Here is a 13,730-nt window from a genome sequence, read left to right as displayed (position 1 = left end):
AAGAAACGCTACTTGTCATAATCCATCTCCTAGACTAAGACAAGGGGTGTCAGACTAAAGAAAAGGATCACATAAACAAGGATCCAGGAGAACCATTTAAAAAGCCTGTATCGGGGTTACATAACTCACCCTCCAATTAACATCTGACCAGAGTTGAGCGCTAGTGTTTGGCACAGCAGACGTTATCTTATGATAAGTTTTATTGTTTTTGCTTGTTTGCTTTTTTTGTGGTTTACATTTTTACACAAAGAAACATTATCATAACTTTGATACTGGTGCTACTTCTTATTACATATGCTAGTTCTTCCGACTCCTTCAGGCTGGTAATGAGGGTAATATAGCTGCTGTACAACCGCAATCTACATTTTATGCCAGTTTAACATGATTAAAGTTGACTTCTCATTTACCACAATGGCTCATTGCAGGTAAGTCTGGTGTTCACTTACATATTGTCACTCAGGGCAGCAGACTTCTGCTATCTGACAGTCACACGTGTTTTGAGGATCTGCACAATCAGTCAGTGGATGCAGAAAGAGCAGGAAAGATGCGAGGCGGGGGGTAAACGTTTTAAAGGTAAGTCCTGGAAGTGATGCATTTAATCTCCTTTGACATTCTATCAGCTAGATCTCAGTCACATGGCCAGGCTGGACCTGAAAGGGACTAGGACATATACCTTATTTGCCTAATAACAGAGAAGTAAAGGGCATTATGTTGGTAAATAAATGGGCAAGCTTTCCTGTAACGGTTCTCTCAAATTTATCCAGATTTTTTTTTTTTTTGGTTTGGTTTTTGTTTTCAAATCCCAGCAACTCTTATCTCACAGCTTAGCAATGATACCCTTTTTTATTTCACCCTCACATTATTGCTTGTCCCTTTCAAATAATAACATTATTAATAATCTTGTAAGCTCATGTAATTTTCACATCTATCAATTTATTTGAGTCTCAAAACATTCTCTTGAAAAAAGAATTCTCTTAATTTTATAGGAAAAAAAAAGAAGAAGAAGAGTTCCAAAATAACATGTGCAGTCAAGACAAGGCTAAAATCTGTTCTCCAAATAGTTCTTATGGTAGCTACTATTTTACTTTTAAAATAAGGTTATGGGTAATCATTTTTTTAAATGCTGATTTCTATGCAGTATTTCATGTATCATGCAAATATAATATTTCTTTTGTAAAAAGTGGGTATACTTTTAAATATACACATTTTTTAAAAATATGCTGATTTCATATTGATTTTTCTCTTAATATAATCTTCACGGTGTGGAATACCTTTTCATTATTTGTAATCACAATGAACATGAAAATCTTTAGGCTTTATTTAGGCTTTATTTTAAGCCTATAGATGTCTTTGACAAGAGGTTTCAGAGTAATGTGTTGAAAACCATTAGAGCTGACAATTATACAAAAAATTACTTTCTATTTTGAAAGCACCTTTTTGAAAGAGAGAACCCTTGAGCTTTCTTTTCTTTATTCATGCTAACTTTTGAAAATTGCATCAGACAGATTTTAATGACTTTATTTTAAATATCTTAATAAAATTGGACCATATTTATTACTACTTTTTGGTATTTAAATGAAGCACTTTAAGTTAAAATTGTCATAGCTTTCCTCTTTTGGTAATTTAAAAATGCATTTTCTATCCTTGATTATGCCATTCAACTGTCTGTTACTAAGGCTGATATAAAATATTACATTTTAAAGTTATGCAGATTTTTCCTTTCTTCCAGAACAAAAGTCTGAAAATATGAACAGAAAGTATCACTAATATATTTGGCATTTAAGTATTTAGCAGGTTTTTCCTTCTTGAATTGAAATAATTACTTGTGAGATTGTATTGCATATATTTTAAATGGAGTAATTTAAATTGAGGCTAACCGTGACATATTTAATTGACCTATTTATTTTAAAGTTTTAGTTTCTTGACATAACAATGTTGACTAATTTATACCTGCTTAAATATTTTATGCATTTATGTATTTGTTCTCTGAGAAACACTGGCAAGCCGACCTTACTAAGCGTACAGAACTCTGCTCTGTGTGCTATTTTAAATTTTATCTTCCTCTTATTTTTCCTAGTCTTATTTCTCTACCACTATTAATTTATTCTCTCGTTCCTTATCTCATTTTACTTATATATTTTGTAAGCTGCTACAAATCCTCCGTATTATGAGATATACCCACCTACGTGGTCCTAGTTTCTTTGAGCAGACTTTTGTAGCCTTGTGTCCTTTCTCTACTTCCTCAGAAACCCAATTACACGATTATTCTTTTTAACTTCTTTGTTATAGTTATGCAGATCCCCAAGGCCCTACTAATTTCTTTTTCTCTGTTGTTTGAACTGGGTAACTTACTTTATCTTCCAGTTCCCTGGTCCTTTACTCTCTCTTCATTATTCTGCTAAGCTTTTAATAATTAGCTATTTTATTTTTAAATGCTCAAGTGTTCCCTTGGTCCTCTTTATATCTTTTTAAAATTTATTTATTTATCGCTGGCACTTTTTTATTTGTAATTGCTCACTGAAGCATTTTATTGTGCATTTTATGACAGCAGCTCTACAACTTTTTAAGTTAATTCGATATGTCTGTTAACTTGATGTGTGTATCATGGATTATCCTTCTCATTCAGTTTTAGATCTTCCTGGCTCTTGGTCTGACAAATGAATTTCAATGCAAATTTGGTCATTTCTTTTTAAGTTATGAGATTTTTATTTAAACCTTTGGTTTTAGTTGCCTTTCTCTGATTCCACTTGGGCAGGTGAAGGGGGTGGGTACTACTGCATTAGTGTTAGGTGGAGTTGGTCTAGATTCCTCAATGAGTCAGTCTCCCAATACAGCTCTCCACTGGGCTCCTCTGATCCCACCCCAGTGGGGAAGGGGGGGCTGTCTCCTCACAGGATCTCTGCTGACACGGTGGTGGGCGGTGAGGAGGATTAGGGAGCACTTCATTACAGTCTCAACGGGCAGGAACTCTTAAGTTTCACACCCAGCTTCTATGAGTGAGGATGTGGATGGAGACACACTTTTGTTTTTCTTTTTTCTTTGACATTTGCCTGGAATTGACGGGTTACATCTGAAAGCGTTACACCTTGCTAGGCTGCCCCTTTGCCTAGAAAAAGCAGGTTTCTGCAGGGGTACATATTAATGCCTGTTGGCACTTCTGCGTGACTTGCTTCTTCAGCAACAAGACTCAAATTTATTGAGATTAAAGGAAAATACAGAAACTAACCCCCAAGGTTTTCCTCAAACTCCAAGGTCACTAGCTGGTCTGAGTTCTTCTCTCCACCTTCCAAAGTCTTTTTATGTTTGTTTTACATATAATTTCCAGGGATTTTAGTTGTGCTTAGATGGGAAACATAACATTTCCTCCTCAATCCTCCTGGAAGCAGAATCCCATTTATACTTATTTTTAAAATCAGATTGAGGGGATGCATTTTAAAACACATGCTAATTTGCTATGTCAAATATCCCTAATGAAATATACGAGCTCAGCTTCTCTGTATTGAGTTATCTGCTGGAGCTATTGCTTAACGGCACACATTTACATGCTTCTGCACTGGGAAATCACATTTTTAAAAGTCCAAAACAAATTCCTCAGAAAATTATGTAAAGCCTGTTGTTATCATTTACATATAAGAAATAGGTTTTATGGGAAAATCCATGGTCATTTTGTTTACATTTTCCTTATCCTTCAAGCATTTTACAATGACTATAAATCAACAGTGTTTTTCATTTAAGTTCTAAGAATACATGGGTAAACGAAACACATTACAGAGCATCAGTTTATGCAAAAAATGCCACACTCCCTTCGCTTAATGCATATATCGTATTAGCCCATCTTTCTACCTTGTTTTGCTTACGCACGTATACCACACTTCTTATGGATTCATCAGCCATTAATTCTCTGTTTTCAACACTTTGTTGATATAGTGTGAGAATGTTCACAGTGTGTCCAGAATCACTCAAATTAAAGTTACCATCCTGACTTCAGAGCTGTGCCTGACACAGCTAGGTTTTTGGATTCAGGTACCTGTTGTTTATTTCTCTTGCTGGAAGCAAAATTGTATGCAACCCTCAGGAAAAAAAAAAAAAGATCAGAAACTCAGAACTGTAGCTGGTGAATACAGAGCTTGTACGGAGAGACAGCCTTAAGCCTTATTTTGCTGGCTCGGAGTGGGGGTCAAGTGTTAGTACCAAGCATGGCTCATAATAGAAGAATATTAAATGGTGCACTTCCCCAGGTTAGGAGTTTAGCATCTTGGGCGCTGGACTTCTGGGATAGGAAAATCTCTTTCCATTTCCCATTATCTTTTAAAACAGCCATCATCTCTCTCTTTCCTCTGTGCCAGTCTCTCTCCCTCTTTTCTACACTTCAGTCTAGTTGCCTTAATTCTCCTTGGGAATAAACCCACTCCACATTCATTTTTTTTTAATATCCTTTAAAAATAAATCCACAGTATCCAAGCTTGCTATTTTTATATACCAAGAGAAAAAGACCTGATAAACAATTTGATGCAAACAATTCAATAACATTTTGGCAGTCTAGTTTCCAAAGATACATGGTGAAAATTTACCCTTAAAATCCTATAGTGAATCCTTGTTTCTTACACTGTAAAATAAATGCAATTGGCATCGATTTAAGAGAGTAGTTTATCAGTATAATTTCTGTAAATGTATTGTAGTACACATTTTTTACAAAAAAGAATGTAAAAATTCTAGAGTTGGTACCAGAATTGAAGTGGGCTTTAGAAAAAACATGCATGAAGATGTGCGTTTTAAATGTTCATGGAAAATTTTAAACATGTTAAAAGACAAATTTTTAGCCAAAAATGTTTTGACATTTAAATAGTCTCATGTGGATTTGCAAATATTAACTACTACATATAAGACAGATAAACAAGTTTCTTCAGCATAGCATAGAGAACCATATTCAATACCTTACAGTAACCTGTAATGAAAAAGAACATGAAAATGAATGTATGCATGTATCTGTATGACTGAAGCGCGCTGTACAGCAGAAATGGACACATTGTAAACTGACTATACTTCAGTAAAAAATATAATAGTCTTGTGTTTTGTATCTAGTGTTATTTTGCTGCAAAACAGCATTTTTATAAGAAATTAAAGAAAATACTATAGATTTTATAGATAAAAAGTACACAATTGATCTTACATGTCTAAATGACAAAAACTGCTAAATTACTATAGATTTTATAGATTAAAAAGTACACAATTGATCTTACATGTCTAAATGACAAAAATTGCTTATTTATGACAGGTAAGATCAGTGACAACCTTTATTTTCCTTCTTTCTGCCCCTTTCTACAGGATTCAAATTCAGTAGCACATGAGGATTTTACTTTTATAACACACACTAATCTTGAGGATACAACTCTGCTGTTTGATACGAAGTTAAACTCTAACGGCAGAATAAACTAGTCGTAGAATTTAGATCTCAATCTGAAGGAAGTGCATGCAACACTAAAGAGTTTACATGGAAGAGGATGGGCGGGAAGCAAGTGCCAGGAATTCATAGCTGGATTTGAACTTGATGCATCAGTTTTAGAAGCGGGAACAATTGGTAGAAAAGAATTCCCAACGAGCAGCCGCCTTTTGGTGTGATGTTGACGGCATTTTCCAAGCAGGCTCTTGAACCTGACCTGCCCTGAAGAACCCCTGCGGTGGAGCTTGATCTCCTCCTTGTGGGGAGCTGGGGCTTCGGGCCAGGCAATGGCAGCCATCTGTGGGCAGAGCGGCTGGAAGCCAGGGAAGAGCGTGAAAGCTCACCGCACTTTCCCACCAAAGGACAACTCAATCAAAGGCGAGGGAGGAACAGGGAATTTTTTTCCAATACATTTTAGTGAGTAGGGCAGGTGGAGAGAACAAAGTAACACCATGTGGTGCAGCCAACCGAGCGCTGAAATACAGCCTCCTAGAAAAGCTAGAAAAATAAACTGCTATAATATGAATGCCAAATTTGGGAAGATGAAGAAAACTGCAACTAAAATAAAAACACATTTGCTTAGGAAAATAATAGCTATCCCCTAGAATACAACATTTTTAATTTAAAGTAGTGGATTTTGAAAAAAGAAGTTTTTCTGAGTTTACTTCCTATGTATGTTTTATTTACAATATAATTTATCCCCTCATTCATGATGATTTTCTCTACATTTACTTCCTACTCCCCTCTAAAAAATAGATATATATATATAAGCAGTTTGATATTTGGCTGAATCTCTGAAGCTGGGCCCACTTCCAAGGTGTTTATGATCATGATTTTATTTTTATTTTGCATCTTTGTGGGAGGCAGAACCTAGGTATGACCTTTCTTATTGACCATATTAAGAAACCAAAACCCAAGGGTTAAGGACATGCCAGATGCAAGTAAACCTGGGCTTCTGAAGTACTTTTTAGTCATTAAAGCCAAATTGATGTAAAGCATGTGCTCAACAAGGTTTATCTAAAGTAATTTTAGCATAATTTTCAAGTTAGAAATAGTGACCCATAAACTCTCCTATAAAACAGCAAACATTCAAGATGCCAAGAGGTATCTAGCATGACAGTCATTAGTAGCAACAAAAAAGAAGCAGGAGGCAGGGTCTGCTCTCAAAACATCAATAATGCTGTTGTGATTCGTAATGTTTCATATTCATCCACTGGTTCCTAAAAGGGAACGCCTGCCGGCACCTGAGTTTTCTCAGGGAAGTGAAGGAAGGATGGGTAGACATCCGTTCTCTCCAGCGTCTTTCCCAGGCCTCCCCAAGGGTAGGGGAGGGACTCACCCCACTGACAGGACGCGATGCAAGTCTTTTCTAAGGAACAGTCAGGTCTGCTCTTTTCTCACAGGGTTGAGCTCCTTCCCTGTGTGCCTCTCTCAAAACTTCGAATCTGAATATTCTCAAGTCTTTAATTAAAGAGTCTCAAGAGGGCGTTTTCTTGAAGGCCTAGTTTTAATGCTGACCAGCAGGCCCTAAGGGCTGTAAGGCCCATCTCTTGGCTTCAATGATTGACCAACCACCAAATAATGCCATAGACTCTCATTTTAATAAGGCTGGCTGGGAGCATCGTGTGTGGGGTGGAAACAACCTTGCCTCTAGTTTAGTGATGGCAGTTGGACTAGAAGACCCCGAGTTAAACTGGAAATTGAGAGAAACAATCAGAAAATTATAATTAAGTATGCCTCAAATGCTGGATGTGATTTATTTACACTAAAATGTTGTCCACTGTGTATCTGAAAATCAAATAGAACTGGGCTTCCAGTATTTTGATGTATCCAATCTGGCAGGCCTACTTGAGGCCGGCTTCAAGATCTAGATGTGGGGCAGGAAGAAGGAGGGTATATCAACTGGTACCCTGTGACAGCAGGTACAAAATGACCTGTGTTTGGGGGACAGAAATGTTACACTGTATTTTAATCACCATGTAACTTGTTTATCAGTTTCATTATTTACAGCCCAGAGGAAAGGAATTCAGAATAATATGTTAACTGTTTAATGTTTATGATCTAAGTATAGCATCACAATCAGCCTATGGGGTGATTACTCTTTTCTATCATATTCTGAAGATGGGAAGACTGAGGTTTGGGCATTTTAACCTTTCTTATGAGCAATGAATAGCAAAACTTCCTCACTAATTCTCCCTGACTCCATCACAACACTCTTCATTGCTCTGTGATGGTGACAAGAAATAAGTGTGCAAGAAAATATTTAAAAAACAAGAAAAATAAAAACACATTGCAAGTGAATCAGCTAGCTATTAATATTTTTAAGTTTTTCTTGGCATGTGAATAAATCGATTCATACCTACTGAAAAATAGCTTCCTACCGATAAATTACTCTCCTACATAAATTGAAGGGAGCTAACCAAATCACTAAGTCACCAATAGTAGCCAACAATTATTTGTATTTTAGTGTTTCTAAAAATACTGCTAAAGATGGTTTACAATGCAGATTCCGGGGTCCTATCCACAAAGATTTTATTTTAGTGGTCTAGATCGGACTCAGGGATCACATTTTCAACAACCTCTCCAGTCAGTCCTGACACATGGGTGATCCTCCAATCATACTTTTGAGAAATATTGAGTCAATAAATGGCTGGGTAAATGTAGCTTTGAAATCCAGAAATGTTACATTCCAAGAAGATCCTACACACTAAGTATAAATGAATTAGATATTTATTCTACCAGAGTTTGGATTCTCATTTACACAAAAATGAATCTCCTACATTTAATTAGTGGCTTCTATTAGACTGGTCCTTTCCCAACTTTCCTGTGAATGAGAATGACCTGGACAGCTTATAAAAGCACAGGTTCCTGGTCTCTGCCCCTAGAAATGCTGATTCAGGACGTCTGAGGTGTGACTCAACAATTTCCATGTCCGACAAGCTTCCAGGTGAGGCTGATGCTGTCAGTCACCAGACCACCAGTAAGAGTACCACTGTGTTAGTTGATACTGTTTGAGACACTTAAAATATCATCACACTGCTTGTGCATTGGATTATGGAATTCTTCTTAAGGAAAGAGGAAATTTAAGGTGAACTTAAGTAGAATGGGAGACAATAGATATTAACCGATAAAACTTAAATTAAATATGCAGAAAGAAAAAATGAAGAAAATATCTTTCAGAAAGGAATCCATACCAGATCAATAGTGTCGTATAGTTCACTTGACAACTAAAACATATGACTGGATTCTTATATTGAAGATCGTAAGAATTCCTAGAACCTGGTAAGGGCAACCAAAGCATAGATAAGCGGGCTTCTACAAAGTCTCTGGAGGTGCAAATTAAAATGAATAATTTTATATTACTTTTAATATTTGTCCAGATAATTATTTTCCTTGATTCATTTCTGAGGGGTCAAAATTTAAGTTAGCTGTGAAGAAAAGTGGATTTTCAAAGACTGTATAATACCATAATAAAAGCTACTATTTCCTGAGAGGTTATAAGGTCCCCAGGACTATGCTAAGCCCTTTACCTAGCCAGCTAGCCATAAGAAACCGATGTTCATATATTCATTTTAAGGATGAGGAAGGTAAGACCGAGGCGCTCAAACATTTTTCTCAGAAGTCCCAATGCTGGAAAGTGACAGAGCCAGGACTCAGAGAATTGTCTACTGCACTTCAAACTCGTCCGGTTGCAGAGATAAAGCTAACGAAACACTCCAAACTAACAGTGAAGGGGGCGCTACATCAAGAAGGGAAAATCAAGAAGAAACAAGAGTGCTGTCATTTGTGAGCTCTTCGTGAGTTTGTTCAATTTGGTCTGGACCCCATTCCCCAGATGTCAGGGGACACTGTGACACCAATTTCAGCACAGACAATCTCTTTCTTATTTTAACATCAAAGTTTCAACTTGGTTCAACATTAAAACTCCTTAGTCCACTTTCAGCATCTACTTCTTTTTTCCTGTTCTTCTTCACTTTTTAAAAAAGAATTAGCATTTTTTTTTCTCACAGTAAATTTTAAGCTTCTTCAGTAGGCAAGAAGCTTAGCGGCAGGAACACAGGCAAGGCGTGCTAATTGTCCCCCACCTTTTCGAGGATGGACTGTGTCTTAAGCACATTCTCATCCCCAGAGTCTTCTAGTATCATGGCTCACATATAAGGCTCTAAAGAAATGTCGTCAAAGTGGACAAGTGTCTGGCCATCACTGTTCCGTGATGTCAAATATATATAGTCCCCCAACTTCAATACTAAATAGCATTTCAACTTCAGGACTCCAGAAGACAAAATGATTTAATGAGTGCCGCACTTATCTTTATCTACTTACACAATTCAAAATCATCCCCTTTTCTTCTTCTCTCATCTTCTTTTACCTCAAATTGTAGTTTTCAATACTGCTGCCAGACAGCAGGAACAATGAGAGGCAGAGATAAGAAGTCAGGGGCAGGAAGAGAGGTGATGAGGAAGAAACTGAATGACTGCACAGGGCAGCCGATGAGTTCATTAATACATATTAATCCAAACAACTTGCTTTAGATGCTTCTACAATCTCACTGAGGTGTCCCTAATAATATAAACTAACATGTAGAATTATACTCAAATGTTATTTAAAACTATAAGGGGAAACTTTCACAAGCATAAATATCTGACAACAGAGAAAAGACTTAAGAGAATTTTTAGAAGGAATGATTCAAAACTAATATCCTATTCTTGCATTTTAAAAATTCAAGCAGTTTTCAGTTAAATTCAGAAAACCAACATAAAATATTAAAGTGTCACAGGAAAATGTACAGGGACATATGTTTCCTTGTAACTTCTTTTTATGTGCATGTAAACCACACACTCCATTTAAAAAAAAGCAGACATAAGTGAATGCTTTTTTTTAGTGCACAAGGGATTGCTATACAATTTATTTTTTAAAAGTGCTTTTGTTTCTAAGAGGAGAATATCAATATGGTAATTCAATGAAGCTAACCATAAGCTCATTAGTAATTTGACTGTAAAAGAAATGGTGTAAGACAAGGGGATGGAAATAGGGGAATGGAGGAAAAAATCTTATTTAATAAAACATTTTACGATGGAAGAAATGATGCTTGGAAAAGTTACATATTTTACCTAAAACTGTGCACCTTATAAGAAATGAAGCCCAAATTAAAACATGAGATAAACTGACTCAACAGAGCCAACTACACTTAGACATATTTGAGGAACAACGATGATCGGGTTTTCCTGGCTATGAGAGGTGTGAGTTGAGGAAAGAGCGTGAAATGTCTCAGAACGGAGGCTGGAGTTACACTGCGGAGGACCGTGACTGTCAGAGCAAGAAGTGTGCATTTAACTGGCCAGGAAAGAAGAACCACGAAGGATTTGAAGTAATGGCAACCTAATCATAACATAAAATATATCTGAGGAAGAAAATAAGAGGTGTTGTACTTAGTATAGTCGAATTAGGTGTGCTGAATAAATATATAACATTTTTATGTTTATGTAACGTTTTGAGTTTTAGTCACAATTTTAGTAAACCTGTTTATCAATACATCTTTCTTTTTTTGGTAATACTTAACAACTCACTTATGTCTAATGTTTCCATGACATCTACTCCATTACTCAGAAATTTTCATTATAATCTCTCTTTCATTCTTGGTGTTAGTATGTTATTTTAAGCAGAGAATCTATTTTCAATCCATATTGGAGGCCAGTAGTGTATTTCCTTTCTACTTTGCAACAGATACACATTGATAGCCATAAATTATTTTACTTACATGATTATCTGAAAATATATTAACTGCCTATGAAATTAAAAAGTACGTGAAAATAACCTCACTATCTTAGAGATCATTTTATTATCAGAGATTTCACACGACAAGTTCAAATCTCATAAAATACTTTAATGAAATCTACCTTTCAAGAAATAATTCTTCTCATATTTACCTAAATTTGAAAGTATATATTTTATTGTACTTTTAACTGTCTATAATTAGATTATTCTATTTCAATCTGAAAAAGAATATGTATTTTTCCAAATTTTATCTATCAGAATTCTTGGTCTCCTCACAGAATTTCTAGCCTACTATATGTTATGTGACAATTTATAAGAGGTCATTTATAATTTTATAAAGACAACAAGGTGTTATATATCTGATGTGTATAAATACATTTTCTATGACAGAAAACTGCATTTAAATTTTTTATCATAAAATATATATGAGATGCATACTTTCAAAGAAGAAACTTTTAACTTAAATTTTATTTATATCAAAATAAATATTTTTAAATTTGAGCAAGAATGAATAAGATAAAATACCAAAGGAAAAAATAACCAATTCAGTGGTAATGAAAATGGTGAATATAGTGAGAATAATGAAAATATTTTAAACCACAGAAGGACAAGTTGAATTCAAAAATTCACATTTACCTTTTAATCATTTTTTTGGTTTTTTTTTTTTTTTGGTTTTTTGTTTGTTTGTTTTGATGCTGCATTGCATGAGCTGATTATACATGTTTGATATTAACCTCTTATCAGTCAAATCATTTGCAATATTTTCTCCCATTCAGCAGGTTGTCTTTTCATTCTGTCAATGGTTTCCTTTGCTGTGGAAAAGATTTTAAGTTTAGCCAAGTCCCATTTGTTTATTTTTACTTTTGTTTCCTTTGCTTTAGGAGACGGATCCAAAAACTATTGCTGCAATTTATGTCCAAGAGTGTTTTGCTTATGTTTCCCTTTAGGAGTTTTATAGCATCCAGTCGGACACTTAGATTTTTAATCCATTTTGAATTTACTTTTGTATATGGTGTTAGAAAGTGTTCTAATTTCATTGCTTTACATGTGGCTGTCCAGTTTCCCCAGCACCACTTCTGTCTTTTCTCCATTGTATATTCTTGCCTCCTCTGTTGTAGTTTAACTGAGCATAAGTGCGTGGTTTTATTTATGGGCTGTCTATCCTGTTCCATTGGTCTGTGTCTGTTTTTGTGCCAGTACTATACCATTTTGATTACTGCAGCTTTGTAGTATAGTCTGCAGTCAGGGAGCAGGATTCCTCCCATTCTGCTCTTTTATCTCAAAATTGTTTCAGCTCTTTGGGGGTTTTTGTGTTTCCATAGAAATTTTAAAATTATCTGTTTAAGTTCTGTGAAAAATGTCATTGGTATTTTGATAGGGATTGCAAATGGCCAACAAGAACATGAAAAAATGCTCAACTTCACTAATCATCAGAGAAATGCAAGTCAAAACCACAGTAAGATATCACCTCACACCTATCAGCATGGCTGTCAACAAAAAGAGCACAAATAACAAATATTATTGAGGATGGGGACAAAAGTGAACCCTCATACACTGTTGGTGGGAATGTAAATTGGTACAGCCACTGTGGAAAACAGTATGGAGGTTTCTGAGAAAACTACAAATAGAACTACCATATGACCCAGCAATCCCACTCCTGGGTATATATCTGAAGAAAACAAAAACACTAACTTGAAAAAATATATACACGTCAATGTTCATAGCAGCATTATTTGCAACTACCAAGATGTGGAAGCAACCCAAGTGTCCATCAATAGATGAATGGATAAAGAAGATGTGGTACACACACACAACAGAATACTACTTAGATATAAAACAGAATGAAATGTTGCCATTTTCAGCAACATGGATGGACCTAGAGAATATTAATATTTGTGAAGTAAGTCAGACAGAGAAAAAAGTAGTATATGATATAATATAACTTACATGTAAAACCTACAAAATACAATAATCTAGTGAATATAACAAAAAAAGAAGCAGGCTCGCAGATATAGAGAACAAACTAGTGGTTATCAGTGGGGAGAGAGAAATAAGGAGGGGCAAATGGGGTAGGGAATTAAGAAGTACAAAGTATTATGTGTGAAATAAGCTACAAGGATATATTGTACAACACAGGAAATACAGCCAATATTGTATAATAACTATAAACAGAGTATAACCTTTAAAGTTTGACTTACATAATGTAACTTACATAGTATTGTACATCAACTATACTTCAAATTAAAAAAAAATCACAGTTTACCAGTTTCTCTCCATCATTAATGTAATCACATTATGTTTGCTCATGCAGGTTTTGTTTAAGCATCCATTACCTATAGATGCCTCAGTACTTGTCCTTACAGATGACCTAGCCTGTCTCTCCGGCAGTATTTCAGTCAAGAGTTTCCACCAATGTTATGATATGAACAATTCGAGTGCGAGCAGTTAGCAAAGCCGTTACTGAGGCCAGCTCATCAAGGACATGACGATAGCAGCTCCACAAGACACTTTCAGT

The sequence above is a fragment of the Camelus bactrianus genome, chromosome 26 (genome assembly GCF_048773025.1).
Source record: "Camelus bactrianus isolate YW-2024 breed Bactrian camel chromosome 26, ASM4877302v1, whole genome shotgun sequence".
NCBI lineage: Eukaryota > Metazoa > Chordata > Mammalia > Artiodactyla > Camelidae > Camelus > Camelus bactrianus.
This window is presented reverse-complemented; position numbering follows the sequence as displayed.